We start from the raw sequence: 20356 nt of genomic DNA, 5'->3' as shown, positions 1-20356 counted from the left end.
TGCTTCTTACCTTATATATTATGAGGTTTGGGAGCTTGAGGGACATTGAATGTACCTCCATTCTTATATCCAACACGATAGGTTTATTTATGTAAGCTATATTTATAGTGATTGAACAATTTTTACAGATTAACTGAGGATGTGAATATCCCAGTCCCCTTTCAGAACCCAATAAAGTCTACAGACCTTCAACACAGAAGTCCCACCATGGTTCTAGTTAAAAACTAATATAAATGCCACAAAGCATACACCTAGAGTTACTGCTTTTGCTGAATTTTTTTGTGAATTATGAGTAGGAACAGGTATTTGTTTTAAAAAGCAGTTATCATAATCATGGCTGTCATAAAGAATTAATGACAAGGATATTTACTGTAACATCCAGAATAATAAAAAAATGAAGATTAGATTACGAATAGCCATATAATAGAATTATAAAACAATCATTTAAAAATGACATGGGAAAAAAGGGGGAAAATGGCATGGAGTACTGAACGACACAGAAAAACGTTCACAAAATACATGAAAGTAGCTTACAAATAGTATTTACATATCAGCTTTTTAAATAGATATGAATTAGTACAGACAGGAAAAACATCAGACAGCAAAATAAAATTTCAGTCAGAGTAATCTAAACAGGGGAACATGAAAAATGTTTAATTTCCAGGGCTTTTCATTTGTCTCTATTTCAGTTTTCTACCAAGAATGTTACTTTTGTAATCAGAAAAAAAAAGCTTTAGTAAAAAAGAAAAATTATTTAAACCAGTGTTTGTGGTTGGGCTTTAACAGCATCAAAATGTTGCAAGCTGCTGTGGGCACCTGTGAAGACACTGGTGACACAGAGCCAAGCTGGAAGTACACAACGTAATGCACAGAATTCCGTGGATAATCAAGAGGGTCTGTCAGCCTCCAAGATGAGTCCCGACAAGCCCCGCCTCCCCATATTCACACCCTTATGTGGTCTCTTCCTATACACCGTACCAGCCTTGATCTGCATGACCAATGAAATACAGCAGAAATGAAGGTCTGTCACTTCCTAGACGAGGTAATAAGAGGCTGAGGTCTCTGTCCTGGACACTCTCTCATTACTCTCTACAGGCGAAACCATGCTGTGAGCAGTCCTATGTGAGAAGCCTGTGTGGCAAAGAACTGAAGCCTCCTGCTGACAACCATGTGAGCAGGATAGGAAGCCGACCCTCTAGACCTAGACAAGTCTCAGGTGCCCGTGGTCCTGGTTGATTCCTTTTAAAAAAATATTTTGGGGGGAGAGGGAAGGCAATTTATTCATTTATGTTTGGAGGAGGTGCTGGGGATTGAACTCAGGGCCTTGTACATGCTAAGCATGAGCTCCACCACTTGAGCTACACCCTCCCTCCCGGCTGACACCCTCATGAGAGACTGAGTCAGAACCATACAGCTGAGCTACTTCTGATTCCTGACCCACAGAAACTGAGATAATAAATGTTTGCTGTTTTAAGACAGTAAGATTGAGGTCATTTGTCACACAGCACTAGCTGACTATATACAGTTAGCTTACAGCTTTGGAGACAAGAGACCTTCAAAGGACTGACCTTAGGAAAAGAACATCCAGGCTACAACTCATTTTGCTCACATTCTAGGTTCTGATTTCCTACCTGGTCTCACCCAAACCAGGAAAGGTATTTGAATACCTTTTCAAAATGTTCAGTTTCTAGACCTGCCTTCTACTTCTTCCCCTCTCCCACTTATATTTCATCCCATCTCTTTTAGTTACTATAAATCTAGAGTCAGCAAACTCCTCTGTAAGGAGCCAGACAGTAAATATTTTAGGCTTTTCTGGAGCAACTACCCAACCCTGTTGCTGAAGTTCAAAAGTAGCAATAGACAATATCTAAATAACTGGGTGTGGCTGGGTTCCAAGAAAATTTTATTTCACAAACAGGCAGTAGACTGAATTTAGCCCCAGAACCGCAGTTTTGCCAACCTCTACTATAAGTGGAACTAACTGCTCTGGATCCTAGTTAAGACCGAATCTCCCGCTCATGCAGTAGATCCCGTATCCTCTAGTTGACTCAACAGTTATTGCTCCTGCAATCCTCCAGCCCTCCTGCTTCAATTTGTCCCCCTCTACTGGATGCAAACATGTTATTCCCTATCTTAGAAAACTAAATTAGAATTTTCAACTGTGCTTCCATTTGTTTTTCTATTGAACTATAGGTGATTCACAATGCTGTGTTAGTTTCAGTTGTACAGCAAAGTGATTCAGTTATACAAATACATATATTCTTTTTCAGATTCTTTTCCATTATAGATTATTACAAGATACTGAATATAGTCCCCTGTGTTATACAGTAGATCCTTGCTGTTTATCTATTTTATAACAGTGGTGTGTATATGTTAATCCCATACTCCCAAATTATTCCTCCCTCCCTTTTCCCCTTTGGTAACCAGTTTATTTTCTATGTCTTTGAGTTTATTTCTGGTTTGTAAATAAGTTTTGGTGTTTTTTTTTTTTAAGATTCCACATTAAGTGATATCATATGATATTTGTGTTTCTCTGTCTGACTTCACTTAGTATGATAATCTCTAGGTCTATCAATGTTACTGCAAATGGCATTATTTCATTCTTTTTATGGTTGAGTAGTATTTCACTGAGTGAGTGTGTGTGTGCGCGCATGCGTGTGTGTGTGCACACATATACACACCACAACTTCTTGATTAATTCCTCTGCTGATGGACATTTAGGTTGCTTCCATGTCCTGGCTATTATAAATAGTACTGCTATGGACATTGAGGTGCATGTATCTTTTTGAGTTAGAGTTTTCTCTGGATATACGCCCAGGAGTAGGATTGCTTGATCATATGGTAACTCTGTTTTTAGTTTTTTGAGGAACCTCCATACTGTTTTCCGTAGTTGCCACACCAGTTTACATTCCCACCAACAGAGCAGGAAGGTTCCTTTTTTCCCACACCCTCTCCAGCATCTATTATATATAAACTTCTTAATGATGGCCATTCTGACTGGTGTGAGGTGATACCACGCTGTAGTTTTGATTTGTATTTCTCTAACAATACTGAACATCTTTGCATGTGCTTGTTGGCCATCTATATGTCTTCTTTGGAGAAATGTCTCTTCACGTCTTTTGCCCAATTTTTTAAAACCATATTTTAATTGAAGTATAGCTAATTTACAATGTTTCTTTCTTAAAATACATTTTTTGTTTGACTTCCAAGATACCTTAATCACTTTGGTTTTTTCTTTTTTCTTTTTTTAAATCTCTACTGCTTGCTGCTCCTTTTCCATTATCCTCATTCTAAGTGTTGGTAGATCTCAGGGTTCAGAGTGGACCTCTCTTTTCTACCTATAGTCATTCCTTTCATGCTTTCAGTCAATATACTTCTATATAGGAAGATACACAAATTTCTACCTCCAGATTTCATCTCTCCCCTGAACACCAGACTCATATTCAACTGCCAATTCAACTTCTTCAAGTGGTTGTCTAACAGGTAATCCAAACTTAACTGTCCAAACTCCAAACTATGCAAAACTCTACTCCTACCTAATTTCACCTGCCTCAACCTGCCTCCCTCACTTTTCCCTTTATCAGTAAACGGCAGCTCCAGTCTTCGAGCTGCTCAGGAGAAACCCACTGGAATCATTCTTGACCCCTCTTTTTCAGCCCACGTCTAATCTTCTGGCAAATCTGTAGGCTCCATCAGCAAAATGTATTCACTCCTGAGAACTTCCCATGTTACTCGGAATAAAATCCTTACAATGGTCTATAAGGTCCTATATTATCTTGCCATTCCTCCTACTAGAAGAGAAACACATGGCTCACTCCTTTATCCTTGAGGACTCTCCTCTGTAGAATATAAGATTCATGAGGGCAGAGAATTATTCTTTGTTCACTGTTACATATCCAGTACCTCAGATAGTGCCTGACACACAGTGGATCCTCAAGAAGTATTTGTTGAACAAATGAGTTAATTGTGAAGAGACTGAAAAACAAACAAACGAAAACCATCCAATTTCTCCCCCCAAAAACCACCCCAGTTTCTAAATCGATGGAAAACTTGTTGGCAAAACAAATTATGTATATTAACTTTCCCCCTCAGTTTTCATTTTCATAGTGTTTTTAAAACATAATCAAAGCCCCTGATAACTTACAGCAGAAAGAAGACCAGAATATGAGTCAGTGCACCTAGGTTTTGCCACATACTAGCCTCTAAAGACATCAGTTTTTCTGACACTTACCAATCTCTGACGACCATGGTTTTCAGATTTGTGAAATGGTGACTGAAGCAGGAGCTTTGGACCCCATTAAAACCTACAAACTTGCAAAATTTTACATATAACTTCAGAGGCTTAAAAGATGACAGATGCTCCCCAAACCCACAGGGATCTGACCACAACTTCTATAAAGGTGTGTTGACAAGGAAGTAAAAGTCTGACTTCCTGGAAAAAATGTCATGCTGTATAGGCGAAGTGTCACACCAGCTGATAAGCTGGTGACACAGAAGTAAAACACTTATTCAGAAAGGGCTTAAAATGTCCAAGACGTTATGTGAGGTATCAAAAAAGTTATCTTCTGGTCTCCAATAATTACAATGGAAAAGAGGTAGGAATTTCCATCCTTTTTCCCATTTACATGAGACCCCAAAAGTTATGTAACATGTGGAAGGTCACACAGCTAATAAATGACTGAGCGAGAATTCAAATGGAGGCCTATGAAACTCCAAACCTACACTATGTCCAAAGTACCATATATAAAAAATTTTAATTCAAGGACACTGTATCTGGAATAACCACAGATACTAAAAGAATCTTGATTAGATAGACAGACAATTCGCTGGGCTCTACCTCTAGTATATTTACAAAAATCATCTTCATAGCTGAGTAATAGGTCATTATGAAAGACAGTGTCAGAATTCACAGAATAAGCCCCATAAAGGTAGAAGACTATGTAGATTTCCTGCTAGAAAGAATCTGCTCATAAGCCAACAGGAATACTCTGTTGTATTTCTGAATACAAACTAATAGTTACTCCTGCTTATTTTTAAAGGAAAAGATGCTAAAACTTGTGGATGAATGCTTACTCTATCCTAATAGTTTATGGTATTTATCAAAATGATTCTATACGGCAGGCAATTAGACAGATTAAAAAAACAAGACTCAAGACTGCAAGGGATCATGCATCTTCAGTATCAATCAGATGAGAAGAGATGTGATAGAGCCCATCTGTTTCCAACTGCTGTGGCTCATACCTACATGGATATTCAGAGAACTCAAGCTCAAAATGATTAAAATAATCTGTTCCTTCTCCTACGCTCCTCAGTTCAATGAATGGCATTGTCATCCACTCAGACTCAAGAATAACTGAGTAACTTCACATCTGTTAGGATGGCTGCTATTACAAAAAAACCAAAACAAAAACTAAAAACAAACAAACAAACAAACAAAACCAAACAAACCAACCCAGAAAATAACAAGTGTTGGTGAGGATGTGAAGAGACCGGAACCCTTGTGCACTCTTGTTGGGAATGTAAAATGGTACAGCTACTGTGAAAAACAGTATGGTGGTTCCTCAAAAAATTAAAAACAGAATTACAATATGATCCAACAATTCCACCCGTGAGTATACATACATATACATATATGTATATACCCAAAAGAATTAAAAGCAGGGTCTCAAAGAGATACTTATACACCCATGTTTAAAGCAGCATTATTCAAAACAGCTAAAGCATGGAAGCTAAAGCATGGAAGTGTTCACTGATGGATGAATGGATAAGCAAAATGTGGTATATACATACAACAGAATATTATTCAACATGAAGAGCAAGGAAATTCTGCAGGATGCTCCAGCATGGATGAACCTTGAGGCTAAGTGAAATAAGCTAGACACGTTAAGACGAATACTGTATGATTCCACTTACATGAAGTACTTAGAGGAGTACCTCTGCTACTCTAGATCATAAAGACAGAAAGTTGAATAGTGGTTATGAGTGGGAGGGGGAGGGGAGAAAGGAGAGCTATTGTTTAATGAGTGTAGAGTTTTACTTTTACAAGATGAAAAGAGTTATGGGACGGATGGTGGTGATGGTTGCACAACAATGTGAATGTATTTAACACCACTAAACTGTACACTTAACAATGGTTAATTACCACTTACATAATGGTAAATATTACGTGCATCTTACCACAAAAAGTAGAAACAACAAATAAGCAGAATTAAAAAGTTTAAAAAAATGTACATATCTGTATTAGTTATCTATTGCTGCATAACAAATTACTCTAAAACTCAGTGGCTTAAAAGAGCAAGCATTATGTTAGAGTTTGAGCAGCTTAGCTAGGCAGTGCTAGCTCAGGGACTCTCATGGGGCTGCAGTCAAGATGTTGGCCAACTGCAGTCATCCGAAGGTTTAAACAGAGCTGGCGGATCTGCTTCCAAGAAGTCTCACTCACACGGCTGTTGGCAGGAGGCCTCAGAGTTCCTCACCATCTGGGCCTCCTCATTGGGCTGCCTGAATGTCCTCACAATGTGACAGCTGGCTTCCTCCAGACGAGAGATCCAAGAGAGCAAGGCTGAAGCTGTAACGTCTTTTATGATCTAGTCTTGGAAGTCACACAATGTCATATGGTCAGCCTTATTCAGTGTGCAAGAGAACCACATACAAAGGGTGGGAATACCAAGAAAGCAAAGATCTCTGGTGGGCATTTTAGAGGATGGCAACTACAGAGAACTTTACATAAAACGACAAAACATTGTCAAATACAATTCAAACATTAAAATATTACCCTATTTAAATACTGCTTCTGGTAGCTAAATTGCTTATTTCTCATTGATTATTGTCTTGTTGAGAAATTTCTATGAGTATTATTTTTTTAATGTGTGTATGTCATGCATTAAGTATAATAAAATACTAGGTAAACAGTAGGTATCACTCAATGGTTGATTTTGGGAGGTAATCTATGCAGTTAGAACTTTTAGGGAATGCTGTTATTAGGCTAAGTGAAACACAGTTTAAACTTTCATATAAAAATGTATGTGACAAAGATTTTGAGTTCAGAATTTCATGTCTCACAAATTCCTCAACTTAACTGAATAATTTGATAACCTAGAATCATAATGATCAACTATTATCCTGTTCTCAGAGACTATTATGAATTCAGGGCAGTTTTCCCTGGATTTAATAGCCCTAGAAGGTGGAATTCTCCCATTGTCATTTTATAGTCTTTTCTGCCTCTTTCCTTCCTTTGATAGTTGTCCCTCCCTGATCACTACTGCCTCTGTGCCTTCAGAGCATCCCTTCATCCCTAAAAACTGGAAGCAAATTACCGGGCTTATTAAAATTAGATACAAAGTAAGAGCAAGTAGGTTCCGAATGATTTATTATTCTTTTGAACATTGGATGCATGATATGCCTTAGTGTTAGGACCTTGCATTTCTACTCTGGGTGTTTGAAGGTATGTTGTTTTCTTCTATTTGCTTGATTTTAAACTTTAATTCCTAATTCTTAGTGGTGAAGCCTTAAGTTTCCTCATCTTTTACCTCATTGAGTTGTGTCTGGATGATTACATGGAAACAATGAGCCTGAAATTGCCTGGCCACAGAAGGAAATCTACAGATTCCAGTGACTTCCTCCTCCCTCTTTAAGTGTGTTTCATATTTCAAGCTATAAAAAATTTGACCTCCAAATAAATGAATGTTACTGTATTATTTTTAGAAGCTTGTGATCAGGATGGTTAGGGAACTAACTAAAGACGTGAGGGATGTGTCTGAACATGAAGACACTTAGGAAGCTCGCAAGGGAACTGTATGACTGCCATCTTCAATTATTCGAAGACAAGTATATGTAAAAAGGCCTATTCTTAACTCTGTCACCAGATGCACTGTTTAACAAGGGCTCAAAAACATGTTTTCGTACTAAGTGTTTCTCCAGAGAACAAAACAGGAACAAAGAGAAGTCACAGGATAACAGACTTCAGTTCAAAACAAGAATGGATTTTTAAATTAAAACATTCAAAAACAATACAGATTTCCACAATATCACCACAAGTGTTTAAGCAAGGGCTAGTGGCCAGGTAGTTTTTAGGGGATTTTTGTAAAAGGTGGAAGAATAAATTAGATGTCCTTTTAAGGTCCGTGTTAACTCTACATGAGATGATACACTTTATGCAGACAGTCCAAAACCAAGTTCTTGTTTCTGCATTTAATTTTCACACTAAAAATAAATCCTGAAGAGTGCCAGAAGAGTATGGAAGCAAGGCAAAAGCCACATAGCATCCAAAGTTATTTGTCCAATGTCACGATAGTATTTACATATCAGTTGTATTTGTCTATTAAGAGTTTGATTAGAAACGCTTCAAGTGATAAAAAGTATTTTCTTTTTTGAGCAGGACAGTCACAACTACATCAGCATCATCGTCACCATCACCATACATGCAATGTTATGAAAAGGAGCTGGGAACTAGCCTTACTTCAAAAAAAAAAATCACTTCAAAGATGAATCATACAACATATGGACACTGACAGAGCTTGAGAATCTAAGGAGATGAAAGAAGAGAGGAAGGAAACTAATTATAAACATGGGTTTCAGCAATCTGTAGGAATGCAGGAACTCCAAGACAGCCTGGATATAACCCTGTTCTCAGAGCTAAAGAAAACTACATAAAAGAATGCTCCAGAGAAGTACAGCCACAATGATCAAGCCATCACTGTTGACGCCGGTCCTCCCCTCAGTTTTATAGGAGGTGGGGAGAGGTACGTGGAATGTTTTAGCTTAAACCAAGTATCACGTGCATTTGTTTAGATAAGAAAAAGTGCTACTAGGAAAGGCTAATTTAGAGTTTAAAATAATCAGATAACAAATGGGACTTTTTTACCCCCAAAACTCCAGATATTAACCTTCTATTCATTACTTTTGGTTTAATCTCATGAAAGTGGGAAAAAAAAAAAAAAAAAAAAAGACCGGATGCCGCTAAAGCAGCATACATATGATCTGTCTGCCCAGCACCCCTTTCTCTAGTGGGAACCACCCTCTCCTTACTGTGTCAGAACGGGACTATAACTCAGGATGCTCCACCTCCCTCACAAGCAGGATGAGACTCAGGCTGGCCAGAGTGCTCTATTTTGTAAGCTAGTGAGAAAGACTGGCCCTTTCTGCTGAGCTGGGAAGAAATGAATCTGGAAACGAAAGTGGCTACCACATGAACAGTCTGCCAGTATAACGAAGAAAGAAGCAGAGCTGGGGAAGGAGAGAAACCCAGCAAATTTCTGTTTTGCCTAAAATAGCCTGAATTAGACTTCTAGCTCTGACAACTGAAAGAATGCTAATACCTATAGGGTCTTCTGATCCTCCTGTGGGTCAGAAGGGAAGTTTCTCACTGCTGAACTGCAGGATGAAGACAACTACACTGTCTTTAATTAATCTAGCACTTCAGTACTAGACATGCGGAAGCATTATGAACAGAAGATTTAGCTTTTATTCCAACCCTCCAAAAAGCCCTATGGCAAACCAGAAAACTTAAGCAAGACCTGTGGTTAACATAACCACACACACAAAAAAAGCAAAAACCGAAAACAAAAAACCCATAGCACTCGGAGAATATCTTTGCATATCACATATCTGGTGGATTTGCATCCAGAATACACAAAGAACTCTTACAACTCAATAACGAGAAGATAACCAACCCAATTTTTTAAAAAATGGGCAAAAGATTTCAGTACACTTGCCACTAAAGAAAATACATGGAAGGATAATAAGCACATGGAAAGATGCTCAACACCATTATTCATCAGAGAAAAGCAAATGAAGACCACAATGAGATACTATTCTATACTGACTAGAATGGCTATAAAAAGTTTTTTTAAAGACTGTAACAACTGCTGGTAAAGATGGAGAGAAATGGAAGCTCTCAAACATTGCTGGTAGGAATGCAAAATTATGAACAGCCACTCTGGAAAACGGTTTGGCAGTTTCTTAAAAGGTTAAGCATGAATCTACCAGAAACCTAGAGATTTCCCTCTATCATACACATGAGAAATGAAAACATATGTCCACACAAAGACTAGTATGAGTGTTCATAGCAGGATTATTCATTACAGCCAAAAAGGGGAAGCAATCCAAATGTCCATCAACTGATAGGCGGATAAGCAAAATGTGATACATGCATAGAATGGACTATCTAGCTACTGTTTATCAGTAAGAAGAAAAGAACTACTGACACATGCTACAACATGAGAACCAGAAAAATATTATGCTAAGTAAAAGAAACTCAAAAGGACTACATATTGTATATTTCTATTTATATGTAATGTCTAGAAAAGGCAAATCTGTAGGGACAAAATATAAACTAATGGTTGGGAATGGAAATTAACTACAAAGGATCATAAGAGATTTTATGCTGAAGTGATGAAAATGTTTTAAAACTGGATTATGGTAATGATTTACACAACTCAGTTAAGTTAATAAAAATCAATGTAAACCTAAAATGGGTGACTTTCATTATATGTAAATTATGTCTCAAGAAAGTTAACTGGAAAAAATGAAATAAGAGAGACTAAAGAAGACATAATAAGCAAGCAGAAATGATGAGCCTTGGCTGGATCCTGGATCAGGGGAAAAACCAGCTATTAAAGACAAGAGGAGACAATTACAGAAATCTGGATTTGGACTAGATATTAGATGATGTTATGGAATTACTGCTAATTTTCTAAGGTGTTACAATAATATGGTTATACAAGAAAATGTCTTCATTCTCAGGAGATGTAAGCTCAAGTACACAGAGGTGAAGTTTCATGTCTCCAACCTTCCTTCAAATAGCTCAGAAAAATATAAAAGCACCTACACCTAGAAAGATAAAGCAGATGTGGCGAAAACAATAATCATAATTGCTGAGCCAGGATGATTAGCAAATACTGGTATTCAGTACAATACTCAACTTTTTTGTAGGTTTGAAATGTTTCAAAACACAAAATTGGGGGGGGGAAGAGCACTCATTTTCTTTCTTTAAAAAAATTTGTATTTTAATTGAGGTAGCACTGGTTTATAACATTACATAAGTTCCATGTGTACAACATTCTGTTCCTCCTTCTGTATATCCTACAGTGGGCTCCCCACCAAAAATTTAGTTCTCATCTGTCACCATATAGTTGATTCCCTTTAGCCGTCTTGTCCTCCACCCTGTCCCTTCCCCTCTGATAACCGCTACTGTGTACTCTATATCTGTGTGTTTTTGTTTGGTTTTGGTTTGTTCATTTATTTTTGTTTGTTTGTTTTTTATGTTCCACCTATGAGTAAAATCAAAAGGTATTTATCTTTCTCTATCTGACTTATTTCACTTAGCATAATACCCTCAAGGTCCATGTGGTCACAAATGGCAGGATTTCATCTTTTTTATGGCTGAGTAGTATTCTGTTGTACATATACGTACACTACATCTTCTTTATCCATTCATCCATCTGTTGATGGGCAGTAGGGGAAGTAAGGCAAGAATGAGGGAAGAGAAAAGATCAGCCTCCTGCAAGCCCTGCCATCAGGGTGGCGGCATGTAGCACAGGGTGAGACCCGAGGATCTCAAAGACAGGAGAGCCCACAAGCACCAACCTCAAAGGCTGCACTGCAAGACAGGAAGGCAACAGGACCCAGAGAGAAAAAGGCCACGTGGGTCCCTAGAAAGTGGAGATGGACAACTGCCCATGGACAAGAGTGCTCACCTGCTGAGTGGGAGCTCCTCAACCTGGAGACCTAGCAGCACTTCTAAGACAGCAAAGACAGACTACAGGTCACAGACTAAGAGCTGCAAGGACTGCTAGGGAGGAGTTCCTCAGCGTAAGGGACAAGAAATTAATCAATATCCTACCACCTAGCACTCCTGGGAGAGGAAGTATTTAGAATGACTGAGATAGAAAACAGGATGTGGACTGGGAGTTCACAAAATGGACCTAAATAATCTTAAAATGATAAGAATCTACAGAAAATATGCTACTTGAATTTTCTGGATGAATTAGATGGCAGTGAAATGAGAACACTCTCCAGAAGATGGGAGGCTGAGCCATGGTGTGGGTCCATAATTGCCAAGTGGATGGAATGTGTGCAAGATGCTGGGCCAACACCTGATTCCACACCAACTTGTTACTTCCAGCCAGAGGACTAGATCTTTACAAATGAATTCTGGAGAAAGAATTGCCTCAAAGCCAGATGGACCCAGGCCCTAAACACTATCTCCTTTAGTTCCTTCAGTACTTTGATCACTCCTTTTTTGAAATCTTGATCTAGTAGGCCCTCAATGTCTATTTCATTGATCGTGCTTTCAGGGGATTTCTCTTGCTCTTTTAATTGGGAGTAGTTTCTCTGCTTCTTCATATTGCTCATATCTCTCTGGTACTGTAGCTTAAGGAGTATCAGTTATTTATTGTGGTCCTTAAGGAGTTTATTTATTTATCTATCTAATTTTCTCCTTTCTTTTTTCCTTTTCTCCTACCAGATTTTTGGCGTCTTTGTCTTTCAAAGAGGGCGATGTTCTGTTGGAGTTCGGCAGGTGCTCTGGTTGGCTGAGTGGGTCTGCAGATGTGAGTTTTGGTGTATTTGTGGGAGAGGGTGAGCTACAAGCATCCTTATACTCTGCCATCTTGCTTCTCCACCCAGATGGACCCAGGTCCTACAAACCTGTCTAGAACTACCCCACATCTATGTACTCTGGGCCATCCCACAGATAAACTCATCTAATTACCAGCCTGACTTGCCATATGACCTATAAACACAAGGACTTAAGCCATAACGACATCAATACTAGGTGAGCCTAATCCATCTGCAAAGCACAGAAACCATGTAAGAGTGGGAAAGCCTACAAGGAAGGAAACCCTTTGATTTTCAAAGACCTGTGGCTTCTTTAGCCTAGAGGAGACATGGAGGTCACCCTGTGGCACCTGTGACTGGCTGAGTGAAGATTACAATGAGGTTCAGAAGAACCGTATGGAGAGGCAGGAATAAAACTGAGAGTGACTGAACGAACTGGGAAACAGCATCAGTCCCTGACCTTGCTTATGACTGTACTTTGCTGCTGCCTACTAGGTAAGCCACTCTCCTGCCTCTTACCACATCTATCTCCATTAAGTATCTCTTACAGAGGAAGACTGCAGTCTTTGAAAGGTATTTCTGTAGTTAAATTAATATCTAGTACAATGTACATCTTTGTATATCCAAAGAGAAGATAATACAATAAAGCAATCAGCATCTCTATTAAAGACTTACACCACTATTTAACATTGTTCTGGAGATATTAATCAATGCAATTAGGTAAGATAAACACTTAGAGACAGATAAACATTAGAAAAGAAGATAAAATCTCTGTTTACAGGTGATATGATAGTACACCTGGGTCTAAGAGAAACACTGATAAAAGTAACTCGACAATAAGAATTTAGCAAGGTAACAATCAGTTAGTAGATATAATGGATTAGAAAATTCTATTTATAATAGTAACAACAAAAGATAAAATACAAAAATACAAGAAGGAATAAACTTAACAAGAAATGCACAAAACTTATATGCAGTAAATAAAAACCATAAACCAGAGACATAAAAGGAGATTTAAGAAAATGAAAAGACATGGCTTGTTCTAGATTAAGATGTTTCAACACCATCAAAGAGATCAGTTCTAAGTTAAAATGTAAGTTTAATGCAATCTCAATAAAAATAGCAGTGAGCTTTTTAATGGACTTAGACAAATTGATACTAAAGTTCATATGAAAAAATACAATATGCAAGACTAGTAAGGGAAACAACAGGAGGGACTGATTAAAATAGTGCAGTACCAGTACATAGACAATCCAAAAGAATAAAATACCCCAACTACATACAGAAATGTTATATATGATAAGGGAACAAAGATTTTTTTTTTAAATGGTATTGGGACAACTGGTCAGCCATGTGGAAAAGATAAAATCAGATCCATTCCTCACACCATATATAGAAATGTACTCCAAATGAATCAAAGAACTGAATGTTCTCCGTATTACAAGTGAAACCATACTGGTACTAGAAAAAAGCGTAGTTGAATTCCTCTATAGACTGTGGGTAGCAAAAAGGCTAACTACGACTAAAAATCCAGGTGCAATAAATTTAGGATTAATATATTTGACTACACAAAAACAAACTTTTGCACGTCAGAAAAAACACCACAAGCAATGCCAAAAGATAACTGGGCGAAATATTTGCAATATATGTTAAAATTAAATGACCGATGTTCTTAAATATAAAGAACTTTTAGAATCTGAGGGGAAAAGACCAAAAATTATTTAGAAAGTGAGCAAATCACACGAACAATTTTAAAAATGTAAAAAATGGCCCTTTAACATATGAAAAAATGTTCAATTCACTTGTAATAAGGGAAATGCAAATTAAAACTACACTGAGATACCATTTCTCACCTATCAGATCAGAAGAAATTCAAAAGGTTGATAATATACTGTTGGTGAGACTACTGGTGGGAATTCAAAATAGTTCAACCCAAGAAGAAGAATTTGGCAATACCTAACAAAACCTATATATGCATCTATCCTGAAGATACACCTCAAACAATACAAAGAAACATGTACACAAAGATTTTCATTACATCATGTAATTGAAAAATACTGTCAATTACTTAAATGTCCAAGTACAGGATAACTGGATGAATAAACCATGGAGTGCTATGCAGTTAAAAATTAAAGTTGTTTATTTTAATGTATGTGTATTACTTTTTTCAAATAGTTTCTAAATTGTTAGTACATAAATACTTCTTAAGTTGTTTGGACCTAACTATTTAAATTAAACCATTAGGTGTTTCTTCTTACTTAGGGATGCTGTGAAAAATTACCTACATAATAAGGATGTCATGCATGAACTGAGAAAGTCTGGGGAACTTCTTTTTTTTTTTTTTTTAACATTTTTTATTGATTTATAATCATTTTACAATGTTGTGTCAAATTCCAGTGTTCAGCACAATTTTTCAGTCATTCATGGACATATACACACTCATTGTCACATATTTTTCTCTCTGAGTTATCATAACATTTTGTGTATGTTTCCCTGTGCTATACAGTGTAATCTTGTTTATCTATTCTACAATTTTGAAATCCCAGTCTATCCCTTCCCACCCTCCACCCCCCCGGCAACCACAAGTCTGTATTCTCTGTCTGTGAGTCTATTTCTGTCCTGTATTTACGCTGGGGAACTTCTAATAGAGGCCCGCGAAGGCTTGTAGGAGTGTATGTGTACATGTAGTTAGGAGGTAACTGTAGACTGTGGTCAACAACATTTACAATAGGCTAATGAAGGCACAGTCCATAGTAGTAAGTGCGATGGGAGATTTTATGGCAACACATGAAAGGAGCAACTAGCCCAGTCTTGAAAGGTTTTTTATTTTTATTTTTGAAGGGATGGGATTGAGAGAAAGAATCGAATCAAGATAAAATTTTTGGAGCGGTATAAGCTAAATTGAGTTCTAAAGGACAAGCAGGGATACATTAGATTGGGTGAAGGAGTGGCTAGAATTACAGGAAGAGGAAATGAGAGACTGAAAAAATGCTAGCATTCCAGAAGCCTGGATTGCTGGAACTGAATACCCAGAAAAAAATAAATAAAGCTACAGAGTTAGGTAAGGTGCTCCTTACCTTATGTTAAAAGTTTTGTATATGAAATTAAGGATAAAAGGAATTCAGATTTCATCAATAGCAAGAAGGAGCTGTGAAAGCGTTTTGAAGCAGGGGAATAACATGAATGTTCTAACCAAGTGCAGAGAAAAGATTAGAAGGAGGTGACCCAACCAGAGGCGAAAAGGCTGCTACAGTCATGCAGAATAGGCCTAGACAGGGCAGCTGAACTAAAGCGTTTGCAACCACTCAATAGTTCAATGGATTACTTCAATGGATTACTATGCTAGCTACTCAACTGCGTAAGAAAGCAGGGATCTTGAGGCTTAGAAGACAACAATCACAATCTTTGTGGAAACTGGAGATCTCTGCCCCATCTTCACAATGTATCTGGGAGTCGAAGAAGTCAGTTTATAATCTTACTGTATTTTATTCTCCAAGATGACACTGTCAAACCCTAATATTTAGTTTCAGTAAGTGAATTCTGAAACGAAATTGGATCCCAGACTTCAAGGAGATGATGTGTGTCAAGCTTTATATCTACTGAATCTAATAACAGGACTCTAGCTGGGAAAGCCTTTAAGAATACTATCATATTTTCTGGAAACTTGCTTTTTGGCTTGTACAGAATACTCTCTTGATGTTGAGGAATTAAGTTTTTACCTTCAGATATAATTAAATCAAAGATGCAAATTCTCTTCCAAAATGTACTCAATCATCTTTTAAGAACTCACAGAGCTTTAATTTCATTTTTTCCCTACGTTGTAACCAAATCTTTATGAGTGTTACACAGTAGTAAGAAAAGTGTTTTAGAGCTAAAGAAACAAAAATAAAAACAAAGAATAACTGTTACTAACAGGGGCTGGAGAATAAGCTGTTTTTTACTTACAGCTATACGCTTTTTTTTTTTTTATTAAACCAAGAGATGAACACATCCTTCAAATTAAGCCCATTTAAAAGGGTGTTTTGTTTTTTTTTTTTAAGTACAGAGGCTTGTGGGGAAGGTATAGTTCAAGTGGTAGAGCACATGCCTATCATACATAAGGTCCTGGGTTCAATCCCCTGTACTTCCTCCAAAAATAAATAAATTACCCCCCAACAAAATTTAAAAAAAAAAAAAAAGTACAGAGGCTTGAGGAGAGTGAAGAGAATTCTACTGGCACCAAAGAGCAATTAGACCCTTCTAAGAATTCTGTCACCTTGAAGCCTCCATATTAAACCGAGAGAGAAAATGATAAACTGTCTGAAATGCTAAAAACAGCCTCCGTACATCTTTGCTTTTTCACCTTTCTTCCCATTCTCCCACAACCTCTCCCCCATCTCCTTTAGTCCAAGAAAGAACTAAAAAACAACAGGATTGCAGGAAAGGTCATGACCAATAGGTTTCCAACAGTCCTTTCATATAGGGACTCTTCAGATACTTAAAAGGTAAAAAGTAATCATCAAACACCAAAGTTGAGTGCCTAATACTCTACTCTCCCAGGACACTTTTATGAACAATGCCCAACCAGTTTTTCATCACGGCACACGCAGAAGGTGATAACACATTGAAGGTCATAGAAAGAAGACTGGCTGCTGTCTGAGGCCACCTGGCCAGGGTCACTGGTTACCCCAGGTCCCATCTGATGGCCAAGAGTGCTGAGGGGCTCAGTATCTTTGCTTTCTTACAGCTCAGCTTAATCAGAATCGAGTTTTTTCTCAACCTTTTTGGATTAACTGCAATAGCCAATGCTCTCAGAAATCATTTAAAATCCAGATTCTATTACACACTAGCAGCTCAGCTTCCGGCAAATAACTTCACTTAGCCTTAGTAAAGTATGGAAAAACTATCTATCTTGCAGAAATACTGTGGAGATTAAAAATAATATAAGTACAGCTCTAATAACAGTGCTTGTCAGGCAATCAATGTAGGAGGGCTGTTATTACCAAGAGGGTTGTTGAAATAAAAGAGAGATCTGATCTCTGTATAGTGGTAACTGAGATAAGAAACTGCAGGCTTCCCTCTCCCCAGTGTCTAAAATTAAAACATTTTATAAAACAATGAAAACCATGAACTTCCCTACTTCTTCAAAATCATAATCTTTTTCCCCATGAATATTCACAGCCCCATATCCCAGTATTTTAAGTGATTGTCTCAGCAACCCACGTACTAAGGATTACAACTGCATATTACACTGAAACACACATACACAAGAATGATACTGGTACATTTGTTTATGTTCTGTAGTAGCTGAGCTTGGAAAACCAGTGCAGGACCAGACATTTGGAGCGGAAAGAAGGTATCAGCACTTTTTTATTTGAACCTCCCTACAGTGAAAATAACCCAACCATCTATAGACAAAAATTATCTCCCCACACAAATGGTAGACAAGATTCTTTCCTATAATTAGCCCTTTTCCCCGAAAGCCCTGCAAAGAAAGTGTTATAGGAAGAATTACTTCAAAATAAATGATACAGATGACTGTAGAGTCAGCAGAAACCCTGGAGAACAGCATCTGGATCTCTGGAAAAAATGGTAAAAGTAGCTATTGGTAAATCATGTTAAGGTCATCAGAGGAGGTCAGAGGACTTCATGTATCCATGGGGAAAAAGGAGCCACTGTAAACAATTCTGCAATGTACCACATTATCCCAACAGTGATAACTCCCAGTTTCTTTTTTGATTAAGATGGGGTATAGTTATCACTCCAAACATAAACTTCCTATCACCAGGAAATCTCTTCTTGATAACGATGGGCAATAATGCTCAAGTAGTAAGCATTTAATACTGGAATACAAATTATTATAATGCCTATTCCCAATACCCTAAATATAATTTTAACCTTTTAAGGGAGAATAGTTTTAGAAGGAGGGCAAAGAATTCTTTTTGATTTGTCCTTTGACCATGCTAAAGAACAGAAAGACAAAGCAAAGTCTGTATGTGCCGCCAAACCGAAACAAACCCACAAGCAAACCTTAGCCCAACAAAATAAATGACTACTGGAAGGCAACTGTGAGATCACCTACAGATTCATTCAGTGAAGAACTGTGTGAATAACTTCTATGTTCTGGGCACACTGCATGGAAACATAGAGATGAGTAAGACATGGCTCCTGCCCCGAAGAAATTCAAAGTCTAAAAACAATGTTTTAAGAGTCACAAGAGTCATTTTATAATAATATTGTATTAAAAGAGACAAAAACGTAAGCTACTAAGACATATTTCAGTACATTAATAAACGTAAGCTAAAAGGAAGCCCTTGCAGTGAGTTTACTAACGAAATGTTATCCAATTTCTGCAGCATGAAAAAAGCCATAATGTGCTTCCTGGACAAGAATTAACTTATGACATATATTTTATAACGACCCCCTCCCACACACACACAATTTGCAAATTAAGTGCTTCTCAGCTTGACAGGCAGGGCGTGGCTCTGGAGTTCTCACACAACCTCAATGACACTTGGAGGAGCTCTCACAAGTCTGGACATTCAGGTTCCCGAGCAAAGGCCAGTCAACTCCCTCATTCTCCTTAAACCTTGAAACAACACTGCCACCTCTCTGTGCCGTCACCCCCACCCACTAACACACATCTACCCAGGCTAAAGCATACAAGTCACACCTTCCACTTCTGAAAAACATTTAGGAACGAACCACGGAGGTTCCACGGAACCACCTCACTCAAAATATCCATGTTATCTTCCTCGTTTCAGAAGCCGAATTCCCGAATATTGGCTAAACCTGTGCGAGAGCTCAGGACCAGCTATTCAGCTCAGTGCAGAGCATCTAATGACTTAAGTCTGAAAAAGCCATTCCTTTATCTGGTACAAAACCCTGGCGGAGATGCTTAAAAAGCAACTGCTCCCATATAGACACGAAGTGGAAGAAAGGGAAGGAGGAGAGAGGGGCGGAGTGAGGCGCGGGGACTGCGGCGACGGGTTCCCCAGGTCGCGGGCACCGCCCAGGCGGGGACCTCGGCGCGGCGGGCCAGAGATACGGGGTGACCTTCCGACGAGGCCAGCTCGAGGGGCTGCCCGGCTCGGGGATCCCGCCGCAACCGCCCGCTCTAGGGAGTGCACTCGCCCGCACAGCGGCGAGCACGGCGCCCCGGATTCCAGCCCGGGCTCGTCCCGCAGCTGGTTCCCGGGCAGAACGCGGTAGGTGCAATCTCGGCGTCCGGGCCCTGCGCCTGGGCCTCGGCCCGCCGCCGCCCGGACACACCCCCGCCGCCAACCCCGGCGGCCCCAACCCCTCCCGGGGCGACCCGGGCGGGCATCGCTCACCTGCACCGCAAGCCGGTCCGCGGCCCCGCAGGCTTCCGAAGCCGCGGCTAAGCTCACTCCGGCCGGAAAGTGCTCGGCCCTTGTAGTCCGGGAGGCTCCGCGCTGGGAGCGACAGAAGGACAGAGTCTGACGGCCGGCGGCGGAGCCTGGGCGGCAGGACGAGGTGGAGGAGGACTTACGGAGCTCCGCTCTCGGGAGATCCACCCTCCTCCTGGCCGCTCTGCAGCAGTCAATACAGATCACTTCCGGGGCGCTGGGGAGCGGGGCGGGGCCAGCTGGGAAGCAACTTCCTGTCCGCGGGCGGAGAGGAGGGTGTTGCAGGTCAGAGATGGAGAACAATGCCCCGCAGGGCGCCGGCTAGCCGGTGTCCACCCTCTCCGCTCTGAGGGCGGGCTGCACTGACTTTCGGGCAGCCCCACCCCCGGCTCTCTGTGCTCGGCGAGGTGAAGTCACCTCCCGGGGGTCCGGGAGTGGCCGCGGGCCTC

The 20356-nt window shown here is 39.3% G+C and overlaps 1 protein-coding gene across 3 annotated transcripts in view; it reads right to left on the bottom strand.

The window, feature by feature from the left end:
- Positions 1-20114, bottom strand: part of RALA (RAS like proto-oncogene A) — a 61510-nt gene extending 41396 nt beyond the window's left edge. For 2 of the 3 annotated variants that reach the window (XM_010979069.3, XM_010979070.3), the window contains exon 1: positions 19872-20114. The gene's annotated coding sequence lies outside the window, so the exon portion shown is untranslated. Of the gene's footprint in view, positions 1-4231; positions 4255-19871 lie in introns of those variants that run through there. The other variant, XM_064487717.1, reaches the window with a different exon arrangement.
- Between the last annotated feature and the right edge of the window lie 242 nt (positions 20115-20356).

Source organism: Camelus dromedarius, chromosome 7 (assembly GCF_036321535.1).
Source record: "Camelus dromedarius isolate mCamDro1 chromosome 7, mCamDro1.pat, whole genome shotgun sequence".
In the NCBI taxonomy this organism is placed as follows: domain Eukaryota; kingdom Metazoa; phylum Chordata; class Mammalia; order Artiodactyla; family Camelidae; genus Camelus; species Camelus dromedarius.
Note: the sequence above shows the minus strand (reverse complement) of the source record. Positions and strands in the feature narration are given on the sequence as shown.